The 16,890-nt window shown below is 45.4% G+C and overlaps 1 pseudogene across 1 annotated transcript; it reads right to left on the reverse strand.

The window, feature by feature from the left end:
- Positions 1-796: 796 nt before the first annotated feature.
- LOC308440086 (mastin-like) lies at positions 797-2,292 on the reverse strand (annotated as a pseudogene). Its single transcript has 5 exons — positions 2,232-2,292; positions 1,885-2,067; positions 1,402-1,676; positions 1,161-1,309; positions 797-1,053 (listed from the first exon to the last, which is right to left on the reverse strand). The product of its transcript is annotated as a mastin-like (transcript).
- Between the last annotated feature and the right edge of the window lie 14,598 nt (positions 2,293-16,890).

Genomic DNA, 16,890 nt, shown 5'->3' on the forward strand with positions numbered 1-16,890 from the left:
AGCACAGCAAAAAAAGAGAGGAAGAAAGAAAGAAAGAAAGAAGAAAAATGGAAAAACTATCATTTAGCATTTGAATGGTCATGTGGTTTCAGAGAGGGGCATTTTGATTGACACCACTATTCAAAGGCTGAAGTATTGGAGAGTCCCCCAAATTTGACCCCCAGACTATTATTTCTGGAGTCTGTATAGGCAGGTAAGTGGGAACAGCCCAGAACTATCCATGTTGGGGGGGGGGCTGGGCTCCACAAAATAAGTGTGCTAACTTAGTGACTGAGTACCTCCCCTTCACACCACCAAGGGCTCAGGGACACTCATAGGGGATACCCTACTCTGCCAGCTCAGTCCCACCCTTAACGCCAAGCTCTGGATTCAAAGTCCATACAAACATCAGTTAGATAAGCCATCATTTAATGAGAAACATGGTAAGGAGGGGATATAGGCTGCCCAGCTACTTTTGAGATGTGGTCTTAGTCCCCCCAACACACACACTCCCAGAATTATGGGACACCAGAGACTCCAGACCAGGAGCACAAGGTAGTTTCACTACCATGGGACAGGAAGGTTTAAGAAAACAAGGTTGGCGGGCTGGAGAGATGGCTCAGTGGTTAAGAGCACCGACTGCTCTTCCAGAGGTCCTGAGTTCAAGTCCCAGCAACCACATGGTGGCTCACAACCATCTGTAATGGGATCTGATGCCCTCTTCTGGTGTGTCTGAAGACAGCAACAGTGTATTTATATATAATAAATAAATGAATAAAATTATTAAAAAAAAAAAGAAAGAAAGAAAAAAAGAAAACAAGGTTGGGCCGGAAGGAGGGGCGAATGGATCAATATGAATGGCTTGGGTCTCCTCTGTTGTATGAATCCCATCTGGCCCCATCGAAGGTTCCAGAAACTTGGGGACATAGAAATGAATCCAGGACACGTAGCTCATCACTCAGGTGTATACACCAGGGAAGCCGGGAAGGCCACAGCCTCTGCCCCAGCTGACCACACCCACCTGGACCCAGGAGCAGCTACACCTGCACACCAAGGGCCCCCCCCAGAGTCAAACTGTGAAAAAAAGACAGGAATCAGCACACCCACAATGCCAAGCCAAGTGGGTGCCAGTGTCCTGGGCAAATAAGGGACAGAGGAGAGAAGATGGGTTAGGCTGTTACCTGGCAAGAGTCCCGGTCCTCCATCCCAGCACAAAGCGTGTCATCTTTGATGATCCTGGTAGTGCCGTCCATGGAAGAATTGGTCTGGTACTTCTTTTCCACAGTGGGGACTTCCACTTCCCTCAGGTGGTAGGGTCGGGGCAGTGGCCCTGTGGAGAAAAGCCAGTGAGAACCAAAGCTGGGGGCTTCTGCCTCTTCCCACCAGTGCTGACAAAGGACACGAGGTCTCCCCAACACCCACTGCTGTCCTCGATGACACCCCCGTCAGCCACCCAGCAGGTCTTCTTGGAGGAGATTCGCTGGGAGGCAGCAGGGAGAGAAACAGGGTGGACACACTCAGACAGCACAACTCGGGTGTCCAGTTTCAGCAGAGCAATGTCTGCACCCCCGAAGGCGGACAGCTTCTCACTAAACTTGGGGTGGCAGATGATCTTGGCCACTTTCATCAGCTGGTCGTTTTCATAGAGCCTCAGCTGTCCAACTTGAACTCTAAAGTCATGGGCCTCTATCTCTTTCCTGGGAGACAGGACAATGAACCCCTCAGAGGGGCTGAAGAGCAGGGAAAATCAATCCCAGCAGAGACATAGGGATCAGTCAGAAGAATTGTGGGAATCAGGAGGGTCCCAGAAATCCTGCCTCCCACAGGAAACCCTTGCCCACCAAGTGCCACCCACCTCCCAACGTCCATCTGCTCTCAACCAAGGGAATGTGGGACCCCACTCATGGCTGTATACAGTGGGCAGCAGTCAGCACCCCCTGAGGGTAAATAAGGGAGCCCCCACAGATATGTTCCCATTTGCTGTGTTTCACATGTTGTAGAACCTCAGGCTGACCTGCCATGGGAACCGGCTGACTGAGACTGGGCAGCCCCCGACAATACCTACCAATGCCTGTCCTGGGCCGAGGTCTGTGGAAGCAAGTAGAGTCATCAGACACCAGGCAGGGAATTCCAAAGCTCAGGTATCAGTGAGATTTCTGACAAATCGACAGTCTGGCATAGCCCCAGGGTATCTGGAGCAGAACTCTGAGCCTGGGACAACCTAAAGGATCCGGATCCGAATTAGGACTCACCAGGAGTCAGAGGCATTGTGCTCCCCAGACAGGGGAGAGTGAGGAACAGAAGCCACAGCATCCCCAAGTATGTAATGCTAATTTGGAGATTTCTGGTACCAAACACTGGCTTCCACAGCCAGGACACCTGAGGGCCGAGGTGCTAATGGATTGGAACAGCTGTACTCAATCCACTGTCTGCCCTTGAGGCCTGCCAGGGTCCCATTTATCTTTCTTTCACAGGGTGTGGGCTCAGAATGCAACATCTGTACTTCAGAGGGCCATGTTGTGACCACACATGGTCTTTTCTTGGGACTGATGTGACTTGACCAGTCAGAGCAAGTTCACTGCCCCCCAGACAGGCAGAGCGGGCTGTGCAGGCATGCCGAACTTGAAAGCATGCCCTGCAGTAGATGGGTCAGGCTGCAAAAGAAATATTCAAAAAGAGAAAAACAAAAATGATGTGGAGAGAATAGTCTGCAGCCCCACATCCAAGGCACAGCAGAAGAGACTCTGGCATGCTCTCCTTCTGTCCTTGGCTACAGTCACTGCCCCTGAAGCTGATGATGCCCCCAGATCTGGGCTGTGCTTGCAGAGGTGTTAAGTGTCATTTTGAGGGAGTCTTCCAAGCACTGCAGACTTGTGGGAGCACAAAATGGATTCGAGGGGCCATGGCCACCCCCTATAACGACATGCATATGGAAATGTGGAAGACACGAGCTGTCACGGTTACTTTCTGGGGGCCACCTAGCCAGCCATGGAGGTCCATATCCCAGTGGCTGAACCAGTTTGTGAGAGCATCGAGGCTTGGAGAGGAAATAAAGAGGTCCTGCTTTACCAAGACCATAGGGGAACTCCCCAAAATCTAGAGAGGCTTATACCTATACACCCCTAAATCATAATAAGCATCCCCTGAACCTGTCTGCCACCTCTGTTAAGGTTCTTGAACTACAAAGCTTCTTTGAGGTCAAGATACACCTATGGAGCCACAGGCAGCAGATGGGTCCCTGAAGGAAGAACTCTGCTTCCCCCTTGATCCTGCAGCCTTTCCTCGGCTGGTTGGAGCAGGCTTGGAAGTGTGGCTAGAAACATCTGAGGCTTACCAAACAGGGCGTTTTGCTGAGGATGTGCACTGAGGCACATATGATATGCACAGCAGCGGCCTGTTGCAGAAGCAAAGAACAGCATGTGTTCTAATCGATTCTTTGGGAGTTTTATATCACACACCCCAATCTCACACACCTCCCCCCTCCCTTTGTGTCTGTCTGTGTGTGCATGTGTTTCAAGACAGGTTTTTCTGTGTAAGCATGGTTGTCCTGGAACTTACTTTGTAGACCAGGTTGGCCTTGAACTCACAGAGATCTGCCTGCCTCTGCCTCCTTAATGCTCTTGGGGGGGGGGAGTGGGGGGGTGCAGAGAAAGAGAGAGAAAGAGAAAGATTAAGGAAACAAGAAGTCTCACGTCCCAGAACATGATGGCACATCTCGGTAATCTCATCACTTGGAAGGCTGAGGTAGGAGGGCAACCTAGATTTCAAGACCATCCTGTCTCAGAACCAAACAAACTCACCCTCCAAATCCATCTGAGTTCTTTTGGGGAGAGCTTAGCTCATCGGGAACCCTCTTTTCCAAGTGCTTTCAAGATTTGTGAGGACAAGACCAGCAGGGCTCTTCCTTCTCAGCTCAGGAGACCAAGAAAGACGATGGCTCACACATGGAGATTCCTTCAGTCACTAATGTTAGGTGCCAAGATAGATCTGTGAGCAGAGCTGGCTACCCCTGGGGTCCTAGGTCTGCAGACGTCACTTTCTTCCTGTGTCCTCACACCGATGTATCTCTTCCCATCTGTGGCCTCATTACTCTGGGTCTACCCTAATGATCTTACTTTCCCTTGATCATCACATAGGAGACCCCCTGGTCTAAATGTGCTCATGTTATAAAGTCTTGGGTGGATTTGGGGGGTGCATACTTTACACCACACTAGGTCCTGCTCCTCACTGAACATGCAGAGCCCCTTGGTTCCTACAAACTACAGCTTCCATGATGAAATTTTTCTTATGTTGTGTTTTGTGTTTGTTTGTTTTTTTAATTTTCTTTTTCAGGAGAGGATGGAAGGGCAGAGAGGAGGGGAGGAGGAGATGTGTGAGATTGGGGTGCGTGATATAAAACTCCAAAAGAATCAATAAAATTTTTTAAAAAAGAAGAAGTTGCTCTTTCAGAGGATAGAGGATCAGTTCTCAGTATCCACACAGTAGCTCACAACCATCTGTAAGTGCATTTCCAAGGTATCTGACAATCTCTACTGGCCTCCGTGACACCAGGTATGTATGTGGTGTACATACATACATGTAGAAAAACATTCACATATAATAATAAGTTAATCTTTTAAAAAAGAAATGCATGGGCTGGAGAGATGGCTCAGTGGTTAAGAGCATTGACTATTCTTCCAGAGGTCCTGAGTTCAATTCCCAGCAACTACATGGGATCTATAATGGGATCTGATGCCCTCTCCTTGTATGTCTGAAGACAGCTACAGTGTACTTATATATAATAAATAAATAAATCTTACAAAAGAACAAAAAAAGAAATGTACACAGGAAGGAAAGGAGGGGGGAGGGGAGGGAGGAAGGGATTACCCTTCTAACTGAGGAAGGTGTGGGTTATGTCTAGATTCTTGCCATCATAAATGTTAATAGGCATTTTCATTTCAGATTCATGCTCGCACAGGCCTATTTTCCAAAAATCCACATATCAGGTGGGGTATCTGGCCTTGGAACCCACACTCCTCACAGACTTAGCCCCCTAAAATGGATTCAGAAACCCCTGTCATCTCAATACAACCTCCCTTTGGAGCTCACACACACACACACACACACACACACTTGCAAAAAATCCCATTGACACCTTCAAAGTCAGGCTTATTTATTTCTGTTATTGTTTCCGCGCACATATGATGTGCTTCTGTGTGTGGGCACAGACTCACATGTGCAACGGGCTTACGTCTGGAGATTAGACATTGGTTTCCTCCGTTTCCGATATGAAACTCTGGGTTGTCAAACCTGGGCAGTAAGTGTCATTATCAGCTGAGCCATTCCACAGAGACCTCTCTGACCTCACTCTTTAGTACCTCTGCGTGGCTAGGATCCACGTCCAGGCCTAGCACCTAGGTCTGCTGGCGTTGCTGCTAACCAGAGCAGAACAGGTATCTCTTTAAGTGACCACAGCAGCAGCTGTCTCTGTCCCCCAGAATGGGGACTCGGGAGCACATGCTGCTGGCTTCCAGAGCCCATTGCCAATCAAGCTCCAGGGACCTCCTTGGAAGCGCATACTCTACTGTCCTTTCTCTGCCTCTTCTCAAATACCCTGCTCCTGGCTGATCCCTGCCTTAGCCTTGGCTTCTGGCTGACTCAAGTGCAGACCCATGTAAATAGTGTTCCACTGCTTCTTTTGAAGATCAGGTCTCACTATGTAACCCAGGCTAACTTTGAACCTTCAACCACCCTGCCTCGGTCTCTTAAGTGTAGGGATTACAGATATGCACCACCACCCATAGCCTAGCCTCACATTTTGATAAAAACCCACTGATTTTTTTTCGAACACCAAACAGTAGGTGCAGACTGACCACAAAGTAATATTTTTAAGCCAGGGAAAGAAATGACTTAGAATCAGGAACACTTCTCTGAGGAAAAGATGAGGCAGGGTGAATGTATTCTTAGGCCTGGGACTTGTGAGACCTGCAACAAGATAACATTTGTTATGTTATCAAAAGGATACAGAGACAAACATCTGTAACAAAAGGAAAGACAGTTGCAGAAACAGATAGCAAAGGAGACCAAAGGTCATGGCAAAGGTTTAGCTTTAAGAGATAACACTTGCCTAGAGCAGAAAAAGTATCTGGGGTGACCCAGAACTAACAGTTGTGATGTTAGCTGGGATGGATTTGTGAGAGGAAGTGTGAAGATGGGCTGGAAGGTTGATAGATGCTTTATCTGAGTAGGGAACATGTAGACAGAGATCTAAAAGGTTTCAAAAGAGAGAGTGTGTGAGCATAGCAAATGACTGAAGGGTGTCATGTAATTCTAAGACAAGAGCAGGCGAGTCTGAGTCACCAGTTATTCTACTGAGTACAGAGGGAACAGATGCAAACAGCTAGAAGACAAATACTGGGCTGAGGATGTCCCTCAATGGTAGAGTATTTGCCTAACGTGCTCCAGACTGTCTCTAGACTCCAGCCCCAGTACCACAACAATAACCAAGTTAGTTAACTCATTAAAACAAGCTCAGAATAAAATATAAATATTGACTGTATTTTTTAAGTCCCAATATATATGCTATCATAGGAAAAGAGGCTGACAGTTTGCTCTCTCTGGAGTAGCCAGGCGCTACTTGCCTCATCAGCTTCCTAGCACCTTCTAGCACCTTCCTTTTCCCTGCCAACACCCCCTTCTTAAATCTACGGTAAGACTTTTGCATAATAAACTCCCGCTCTGACTCAAGCATCAAAAATAACTAGTCAACGCAAATCTTTCAAAATCTTACACTCATCAGAAAAATCTCTTCCAAGAAAATGGGAAAAACCAGCCAGAGATATATAGGCTCATGGCACAGGGCTGTGCAAACCAAAGGCCAGCCTGGGAAACAATGTAAGGCTGAACCAAAAAGAAAGAGGAAAGAAACAAAGAAAGAACACACATTAGGAAGGAAGAAAGAAATGTAATTTAAAGGACCAAGGGAACAGACATTCCTAGTGGCCAGAGAGGACAAAGTGAGGCCAGACTTTCACTCACACCTGTACCAGGGAACAAACACCGATATACAAACGTTTACATTGACTTCAGGCACAGCCAAACCTTGGAACAATACAGGGTAGATTCAGGTTTGTTTGCTTGTTTTTAAAGTCAGTCTTTTAAACGGCAACCAAATGAACAAACGGGAGGGCACTCGGTAAGGGAAAGAATCAGACAATGGGAGGAGCCACAATGAGAAAAACATCCGAGCATCCTGACTTCCAGTCTGTGAGCCTGGAGCCAAGAACAGGGTCCCAAGCATCAGCCAGTGCCAACACCACGCCCCTCCTCCGTTAATCTACTGTTATGTTTAATAGTTTGGTTTCTCTGGAGACCTTGTTACTGGAATCATACTCTTTTTTTTTTTTTTTTTTTGCCATTTTTTTTAAATAAAAGTTTTATTTTATTCTTCTTGGCCTGGTGGTACACATCTTTAATTTCAGCACGCAGGAGGTTGAGGCTGGCAGAGTTCAAAGCTACCTTGGTCAATATAATGAATTCCAGGACAACCAGGCCTACAGTGTGAGACCCTGCCTCAAAAACACAAACAAACAAGCAAACAAAATTTTTAATTACGTATCTTGTATGTGTCCATCTGTGTGAGTAAATACTACTTGAGCGCAGGGCCTGAGGAGACCAGAAGAGGTTGTAAGACACCCCCCCCCCCAGTACTGGAGTTAAAAATGGTTGTAGGGTACCATGTTGGTGTTGGAAACTGAACTCAAGTTCTCTGCAAAAGCAACAAGTGCTCTTAACGACTAAGCCTACCCCCCAGCCCCATTTCTTGCCATGTAATGGCTCACTTCACCGAGTTAGATCAGTGGTAGCACCAGTGACAGGAAGGGACAAGACCGGAGTCCCTGGAGCCTTTCAGCCAACCAGCCAGCTCCCACAGTGCTTTGACTCTGTCGTTCCCCCCCCCCCCCCCCCCCCGACACTCATTAGCACATCATCCCCTGGAAAACAATCGGAGAAGCTGCTGGGATAGAGGGGGGTTGGAATGTGCTCAGACAACAACACAGGGGCTGTCAGGCTCTGACTGTCTTTGAGGAGGCAGATGATTTCAACTGCCTTCTTCCGCCTTCTTCGGTTCTAAGCTGTAAAAGAGTCCTCCAGCTCTTTCCTGGGCGACAGGAGCCCTTCAGGGAAGATAGAGAAGCCAAGCTTATTGGAAGCATAGGAACACCCGCAAATACTTTGATCGAGGCTACCCCAACAGCCTGGAGAGAATCTCAGAAATTCTACCCATGACTCTCTGTGCACAAGACACTCCCCTCCCCGCCCCACCTGCTCTCAGTGAAGGGCTATGGGGAAGCCATCGTCCTTGACATCGCTTCAGAGTCACCTGCCTCTGTAGGTGAGTTTTCATGCCTTTAGTCAGCCAAGGAGCTCACTGGTTGCTCTGGGTGAACTTTGATAGAATCATACTTTGATTTGATGGAACCTGAGGAGGAGAAAGATCCACATAGATTAACCAGATGATGGACATTTCTGACTTGAACCGCAGCTCCCAGGCTCCTTCCCCGCCCACACTGCACCACAGCGGGGCCAAGAGTCCAAGGCTTACAGGGAGGGACACTGGGTTTCCAGAAGCCTAAGGTATGAGACCTGAAAATTGGTACCAGCCTGGGACTCAGGGTGAAAGTCTGACCTGTCTCTTTGTCAGGCCTTTAGCGCCCTCCCCTGGCCTGCAGGGTTGGTTCAGTTAAGACTGCACAGTTAGAGATCCACCCTATGGAGAGGGTGCAGAGACCCTCAGCTCTCTCCTCAGCTTTCTAAACCCTAAGCACAACCTGCAGGATATCATGGCCTCTTGTTCCCATCTCCTGGGCAAAATTTACCATGTCCATCACCCATGAGTGACAGCAAGACAGGATCTTCAACCCAATGTCACAACCCAGGCAAATGTATTTCCTAGCTAAAACTGCCTTCCTCTGGAGCTCAGGGTTGGTTCTGTTGGAATGTTTAGCCTGGGAATCTGAGATTCTACCACTTGTGTCTACAGGTGAGAAAACACTTTTTTTAAAATTTTGTATTAGGCTTTCTCTATGAACCTCAGACTATTCCATAGGTCTTTTATTCCCTCCTCCTCTTCCAATTTGTTTTTTTTTTCCTTTGAGACAGTCTTTATGTGATTAAAGGCATGTGCTCACAATTAACCTTCTCTCAAACTCCTAATCCCCCTGCTTGAGAGTATGCCACCATCCCTGGTTTCCTTTCAGAAAAATTTAATTGAGTTATTAAACAGAGACAATAATAAAAATTCAAGCCACATCAATTTTTTTCTATTTTCCCTGTTTAAAATTTCCCCTCCCCTTGCACCACCATCTCCCCCTCTCCCCCAGATCCATTTCCCTTCAGAAAAAAAATCCAGGTATCCCAGGGACATAAATTGAAAACAATATAGTAAGTGGATGATTACAACTATTCATTCTCTCCCTCTCTCTCTCTCTCTCTCTCTCTCTCTCTCTCTCTCTCTCTCTCTGTGTGTGTGTGTGTGTGTGTGTGTGTGTGTGTGTTACAGGGTGAAAGGGAAGCTGTCCTGGTGATGATGAAAATAAAAATAAAAATAAAGACCAAAGCTGGCTTGTGGCGACACATACCTTTAAGCCTAGCACTCAGGAAACAGAGGCAGACAAATCTCTGAGTTCTGGGATAGCCTGCTCTACAGGCCAAGTTCCAGAACAGCCAGTGCTACACAGAGAAGCCCTTTTGAGAGAGAGAGAGAGAGAGAGAGAGAGAGAGAGAGAGAGAGAGAGAGAGAGAGAAGAGAGAGAACTCTCTGACTTCCTTGGGAAGAAAAGCAGTTCAAGAACGAGAAACACCAGGCATGGTGGCACATGACTTTAGTCCCATAAACCAGCGGATTTCTATGGTTTTGAGGCCAATTTGGTATAAACTTTAGACACTCAGCTCTCAGAAGTACGCACAAAATTTGTTATACACATGTGGTATCAAGTATACCATAATAACCTAGGATAATAAATATTAAACTAGAGCTATACAGTGACATTTAAAAACAACTTTATTGAGTTTGGTGGCACATGCCTTTCATCAAAGCAATAAAAGGCAGAGGCAGGCTGATCTCTGTGAGTTCAAGACCAGCCTGGTCTAGCAAGTTCCAGGTTACACAGCTAAAAAGCACAGGTATCTATCAGAGGACTGATACTTGTCCCATCCTGTGCATCGGGTAGCTCACAACCACTTGTAACTCCAGCTTCATCCCAGGATTTGACAAATTCTTCTGGCCTTCAGTGGGTACCCATGCAGAGATACCTAAATACATAGTAAAAGAAAGAAAGAAAGAAAAGGAAAGAAAAAAATTAAAACAAACTTACTTAAATTCTAACTCTTGTAATACTTGTTTTCCTGAGTTGTTACAAATCCAACAGAGAAGTTGGACACGGGTAGCACGTGCCTTTAGTCCCAGCCCCAAAGGAAAAAAAGCACTAAATTAAATTTTTTTGACCTTATCTCTCTAACTCAATTATGGAACACTAGCTTACTTTCAGATAAAACTTTTATTTTACCTGACAAAATCCTGTCTTATCCAAAAGCCGTTGTTTCTTTGGTTAGTTGGGTTTTGAGGATTTTGGTTTGGTTTTTGGAGACTGGGTTTCTCTGTGTAGCCCTGACTATCTTAGAACTCTGACTGTATACCAAGGCTGTCCTCGAATTCAGAGATCTGCCTGCCTCTGCTTTCTAAGTACTGGGGTTAAAGGCATGTCCTACCACCAACCACCCAAAAAAACTTCTATTTTTTTTTTTTAGTAAATTTTTAAAAATTTTGTTTATTTAATTTATGAATGCTCTGCTGTATATATATATATATGTATATATATACCTGCCTGAAGAGGGCATCAGATCCTCCTATAGATGTTTGTGAGCCACCATGTGGTTGCTGGTGATGTTTATATAAAAAAGAAAAGATATGTTTCGACACCAATGTTAAGAAAAAGATGAAGGGCTGGAGAGATGGCTCAGTGGTTAAGAGCACTGACTGCTCTTCCAGAGGTCCTGAGTTCAATTCCCAGCAACCACATGGAGGCTTGCAACCATCTGTAATGGGATCAGATAGTGTGTCTGAAGATAGCTACAGTGTACTCATAGAAATAAAATAAATCTAAAAAAGAAAAAGATGAAGATAGTGGGGGTGGGGATATGGTCCATGGAGGTGCGGCCAGGCATGGGTGCAAGGGAGATGCCTCTCGGGGACCCATGTTGGGAGTCCCTTCCCTCTGAGGAACCAGCCACATGAAGGTATAGAACAGAATAGAGTTTACTTATGGCATGGGGAAGGAAGTTAAGAGGGTGGTAGGGTCAGAGAGAGAAGAGTGAAGAGGAGGAGGGGGAAGGGAATGGAGAGAGGAGAGACAAAGCGGGGAGAGCAAGGGCAAGAGACCAAGAGAGCAAGAGAGATAGGAGGGGGCAAGTAACCCCTTTTATAGGGCCAAGTAACTGTGGGGCAGAACACACCTGCCTGTTTCCAGGTATCTGTGTGGTGGGGTATACCTGGCTGTAGACAGGTAACTGTGGGTGGGGTTTACAGAATCGCAACAGCTGGGAATTGAACTCAGGACCTCTGGAAGAGCAGCCAGTGCTCTTAACTGCTGAGCCATCTCACCAGCCCAAATGTTTTATTTTTAAAAAGATCTTTTTGCTGCAAATTTATTTGCAGGCTGGCAAGATGACTCAGTGTGTCAGGGTGATTGCCTCCAAGCCTAAGAACCTGAGTTCTGTTTCTGAAATCTGCATAACAGAAAGAAACAGAAATCCCACAACTGGTCCTCTGACCTCCACATGTGCACATGTGCATGAAGACATGCATGCGCATGCTCACACAACAAATGAATGTTTAAAAAAATAGTTAAGTGTATTTGCATGCTTATAGCTTCCTTATAGCGTTTTTCTCCTTGATGATTACTTTTTAAAAAAAGATTTATTTATTTCATGAATGTGGGTACACTGTCTCTCTCTGATACCATAAGAGGGCATCAGATCCCATTACAGATGGTTGTGAGCCACCATGTGGTTGCTGGGAGTTGAACTCAGGACCTCTGGGAAAGCAGTCAGTGCTCTTAACTGCTGAGCCATCTCTCTAGCCCGATTACTTTTTTTTTTTTTTTCTTGGTCTTATGTCTTCTTTCCAACCTTCCCTGGGGGGAAAAAAATTGGAAAGGAGTGCTGAATAATTTTTCAGTGGTTCAGTGGTTAAAACCACTGGCTGCTCTTCCAGAGGTTCTATTCCCGGCACCCATATGGCAGCTCACAGCCATCTGTAACCATAGTTACAGGTGATCTGATGCCCTCTTCTGGCCTCCCTGGGCACCAGGCATGCCTGTGGTGCACAGATATACATGCAAGCAAAACACCCACACATAAAATCGCTTTTTAATTAATTTTAAAAAATTGTTGTGGGGTGGGGTAGTGGTTTTGAAGCCTTAGGTGATCCAGGCTAGCCTGGAACTGCTGGTCCTCCTGCCTCTCTGGCTGTGGAGGGCTGGAACTGCAGGTGTGCACCACCTTGCCAACTGAAAGTGTCAGATTTTATTGCTTGTTTCAAAGTAGTAGGGATACAACTCCTGGCAAGTGCTGTGCAGCTGAGCCATGCCCTCGGCTTTGTTGTTGTTGCTGTTGTTGTTGTTTTTATTAAGAAAAGTAAAGTAATGTCTTTTTACAATGTATCTTGTTAGAGTCTAGTGTTTGTGGGATGTGCACATGTGAATGTAGGTGCCTACAGAGAAAAAGTGTCAGATCCCCCTAGACATGACGTTTACGGGTGACTGCGAACTGCCTGACATGGTGTTGAGAATTGAACTCAAGTCCTTAGAACAGCAGTACGTGCCCTTGAGCCCCCATAAAGTAACATCTTAATGAGAACCCAGGACACAATATTTGAAATACAGAAAACATGAACTTCGTATCTAAAATACACATACAAAGGGAAACATCTAGAAGAAGATTTAGCCTTGCTGGTGAAACCAGGCGTAACTGAGCATTCTCCTCAAAATTAGAGTGCAAAGCAGATTCCAAGAGTAAGGGAATAAGACCAGAGGTCCTCAGTGCTGGAAGCTGCCTTGGACAAAAGGAAGCTTAACAAGGCAATGCCGGAACACACCGGATCCTGAAGCATCAGAGATCCTAATGGAGATGAGAGCTAACATCTGGGACGGGTGCCTGATGCCTGCTGATCTGAGTCTGACCAGGGACACAAGCCACTTTGTAGGCCTGGCTCTGGATTCTGCTCTCAGTGTCCTTTGAAGAGATTGCCCCTGAGTTAGTAAAGAACCTACTAGACAAGTCTATTCATATTCTCCATTCACATTCTGGTCACTTGTCCTAATCTACCATCAGGGGACAGCAGAGAGCCGAAGCTACATGCCTTCTAGGGAACCAGATGCCAACCTGGGCCCCTTCCAATGTTGCACACCTGTATTATTGAAGCATGTTTGTCTCCCCATAAACCTTTCCTCGGATGGCTATTCTGGACACCAGTGGCTTCCTTGAAAAAGTGATTTCTATTTCTTCCCCCAGCCTTCTCTCAGGCCATTTCTTAAACCTTCTTGATTCTTCTGAATGGACTTCACATCTAAGGCATTCAGTTTGTTAGAATCCTGAAGAGATTGGTTCTAATAGCAGGGAAGTAATGCCTCAGCTGCAGCAAAGACAAGCATGCCAACAAAGGTCAGTGCAAGCAGGCAAAAAGCAAAAACTTCCTTCTTCCATGTCTTTTTATTTAGGCTACCATCTGAAGCTAGGGCCCATATTTAGGGTGGATCTTCCCACCTCGAATGCTCCAGATTTAGGAGGGTTCTTTATGGTGGTTTGCACGAGAACGTCCTCCACAAACTCATATATTTGAATGTCTTATTCCCATGATTTTAGAAGGATTAGGTAGTGTGGCCTTGTTGGAGTCATGGCCAAGCCAAATCTCTATCTATCTATCTGTCTGTCTGTCTGTCTGTCTGTCTGTCTATCTATTGATCTCCGCCTGTTGCCTGTGAATAAGGTTGTAAGCCTCCAGAGACTACCTTCCTGTCTGCCACCAGGCTCCCCACCATGATGATCAAGGACTGACCCTCTAAAACTGTATGTAAGTCTCTAATTGATTCCTTTTATAAGTTACCTTGGTTGTGGAGGGTTTTTTGTTGTTGTTGTTTATTTATTTTATGTATAAGGGCTCTGTGTGCACGTATGCCTGCATACTAGAAGAGGGCATCAGATCTCAGGATAGATTGTGAGCCACCATGTAATTTCTGGAAATTGAATTTAGGACCTCTGGAAGAGCAGCCAATTACCTTAACTGCTAAGCTATCTCTCCAGTCCCAGGTTCTCACAGCAACAGAACAATATCTTAGTCTTCCCAGTTCAAATAATGCAATCAAGAAAAATCCTTCACAGGTGAGCCCAGCTGCTTGGCTTTTAGGTAATTCTAAATCAAGCTGACAACCAACCAAGACTGGGCCATTACAGGGCTAGAGAGATGGCTCTGTGGTTAAGAGCACTAACTGCTCTTCCAGAGGTCCTGAGTTCAAATCCCAGCAACCACATGGTGGCTCACAACCATCCGTAATGAGATCTGATGCCCTCTTCTGGTGTGTCTGAAGACAGCAACAGTGTACTTATATATAATAAGTAAATATTTAAAAGGGGGGGGGGGGGGGCTGAAGAGATGACTCAGCGGATTCTTCCAGAGGTCCTGAGTTCAATTCCCAGCAACTGCATGGTGGCTCAAAACCATCTGTAATGAGATCTAATGCTCTCTTCTGGTGTGTCTGAAGACAGCTACAGTGTACTCATATAAGTAAAAATTAATAATAATTTAAAGAAGACTGGCCATTACAGAAAGAAAGGAAGGGCATACCTTCCTTGCTCTGCCTTGGCTGAGAGACCCTGGGGTCAGTGGCATAGTTCCAGTGTAAGGAGGAAGCAAAAGACATCCAGACCTAGGCTAGAAAAGGTGTTCCTGTTGAGTGTAGTTCTTCACATTCCCTGGATATTAACCTTTCACCAGACTGTCACCGACACACCAACTCCTGAATCATGACACTTTTTATTATTTATGAAAGCTTAGGCACTATAGCTTAGGCTATCAATTAGCTCATATAATGTAATTAACCCGTTTATTCTAGTCCATGTGTGCCATGTGGCCTGCTACCTCTCACTCAGTCCTGGTATGTCCAACTTCTAGTCTGGCTGGTGAATTTCCCGCCTCTCAATTCTTCCCCAGAGTTCCTATCTCAGCTGGAAGTCCCGCCTTTCCTCTCCTATGGGCCATCAGATCTTTATTAAACCAATCAGAAGGCAAGGGAAGTGACTGTTTACAAAAATACTAAAGCAGGTGATGATCCAATAAAAGTAACAACACCGGGACTGGAGAGATGGCTCAGCAGTTAAGAGCACTGACTGCTCTTCCAGAGGTCCTGAGTTCAAATCCCAGCAACCACATGTTGGCTCACAACCATCTGTAATGAGATCTAGTGCCCTCTTCTGGTGTGTCTGGAGAAGTTGACAGTGAAAAATCAATCAATAAATCATTTTTAAAAATCCTTAAAAACTATCTAGTCTTCACCCCCATCAGAGACCCAAGAAAGATAAATAATACCCCAGTTAACAGAAAGTTCAGAGAAAGCAGCTTCCAATGCTATAGAAATGACAGAGGCTACTGTCGGCTTAGACAGTAACCCAAGGTTCCTCTGTAATGTTGGGACAACCATCTTCAGCCTACAGGCCCAAAATATTTGTCAGAGAAGCAAGAATTATGAAGGACTCTGCAAAGTTGGTCAGCTGACTTCCTGGTGTCCTGCTTGCCCATGGTTTAGACAGCATGCTGTCCGCAGTCAAGGAAGGGTTTTTTGTTTTTGTTTGTTTCTTTGCTCAGCAGCTAGCTTTGGCACACTTGAAACAAACTCCATATGGAGGTTATTCAATGCCCATAACCTTCTTGAAGTAGTGTGGGGGAGCTGCCAGGAGCTGAAGTATCTCACTGTCATGAAAAGTCTTTTGTTGTTAAAAAAAAAAAACATCTGAAATACCATATTCTGTAGATCTCTGAAGTGTTTGAAGACCATTCGTCTATCTAAAGTATACCTGAATAGGCAAATGTTGCTTGTTTCCAGCTATCCACTATCTGCTTAGCTTTGAAATCTATAGGGGGCTAAATAAAGCCCATTTTTGTAATTAACTGGCACCTAGCAAGACCACGTTTGGTTGACTAGTAACTTGCATTTCTTAATTATCACAGTGCGTAATAGTAGCTTTGGAGGGCTAGAGCTTTACATTATATTTTAAAATGTAAACATAGGTATAATACCCTAAATAAGAGTAAAAACATTACATATATATATATATATATATATATATATAGTGTAGTAACAAAAATAACCTTAAATTTCTACCATTTACAAAGTCCATAGAAATATATTTGAGACATAGTTGTCTTCTAGTCTAAAAGTACATTCAGTAATCTACTCTGTATCCTGTCATTCCTGTACACCCCCCTTTTTTCTTTACATCTCCTCTCCCCCCTTTTCTAATACTAGCTAGGAGAAAGAGAAAGGAAAAAAAAAAAAGAGCGATCCCTAAATCTAACCTTCTAATTTTGTTTCCTCATTGGCCAAGACCATTAACAATTTGTGACTACATGGTGGTTTGAATACGCATGGCTTGTCGTGGGACCTGACACTATTAAATGTGACCTTGTTGGAGGAATGGCATCATTGTGGAGGTGGACTTTGAAGCTCCACTCATGGTGGTCGAGCCCCTCCTACTGGCAGCCTACAGAAAGGTCAGTCTCTACCTGGTTACCTTTGAGATCTTAGAACTCTCCTCCAGCACCATGTCTGCCAGCACACTGCCAGCTTCCTGCCTTGATGATAATGGATTCAACCTCTC

The sequence above is a fragment of the Micromys minutus genome (genome assembly GCF_963924665.1).
Source record: "Micromys minutus genome assembly, chromosome: 31".
Taxonomy (NCBI): Eukaryota; Metazoa; Chordata; class Mammalia; order Rodentia; family Muridae; genus Micromys; species Micromys minutus.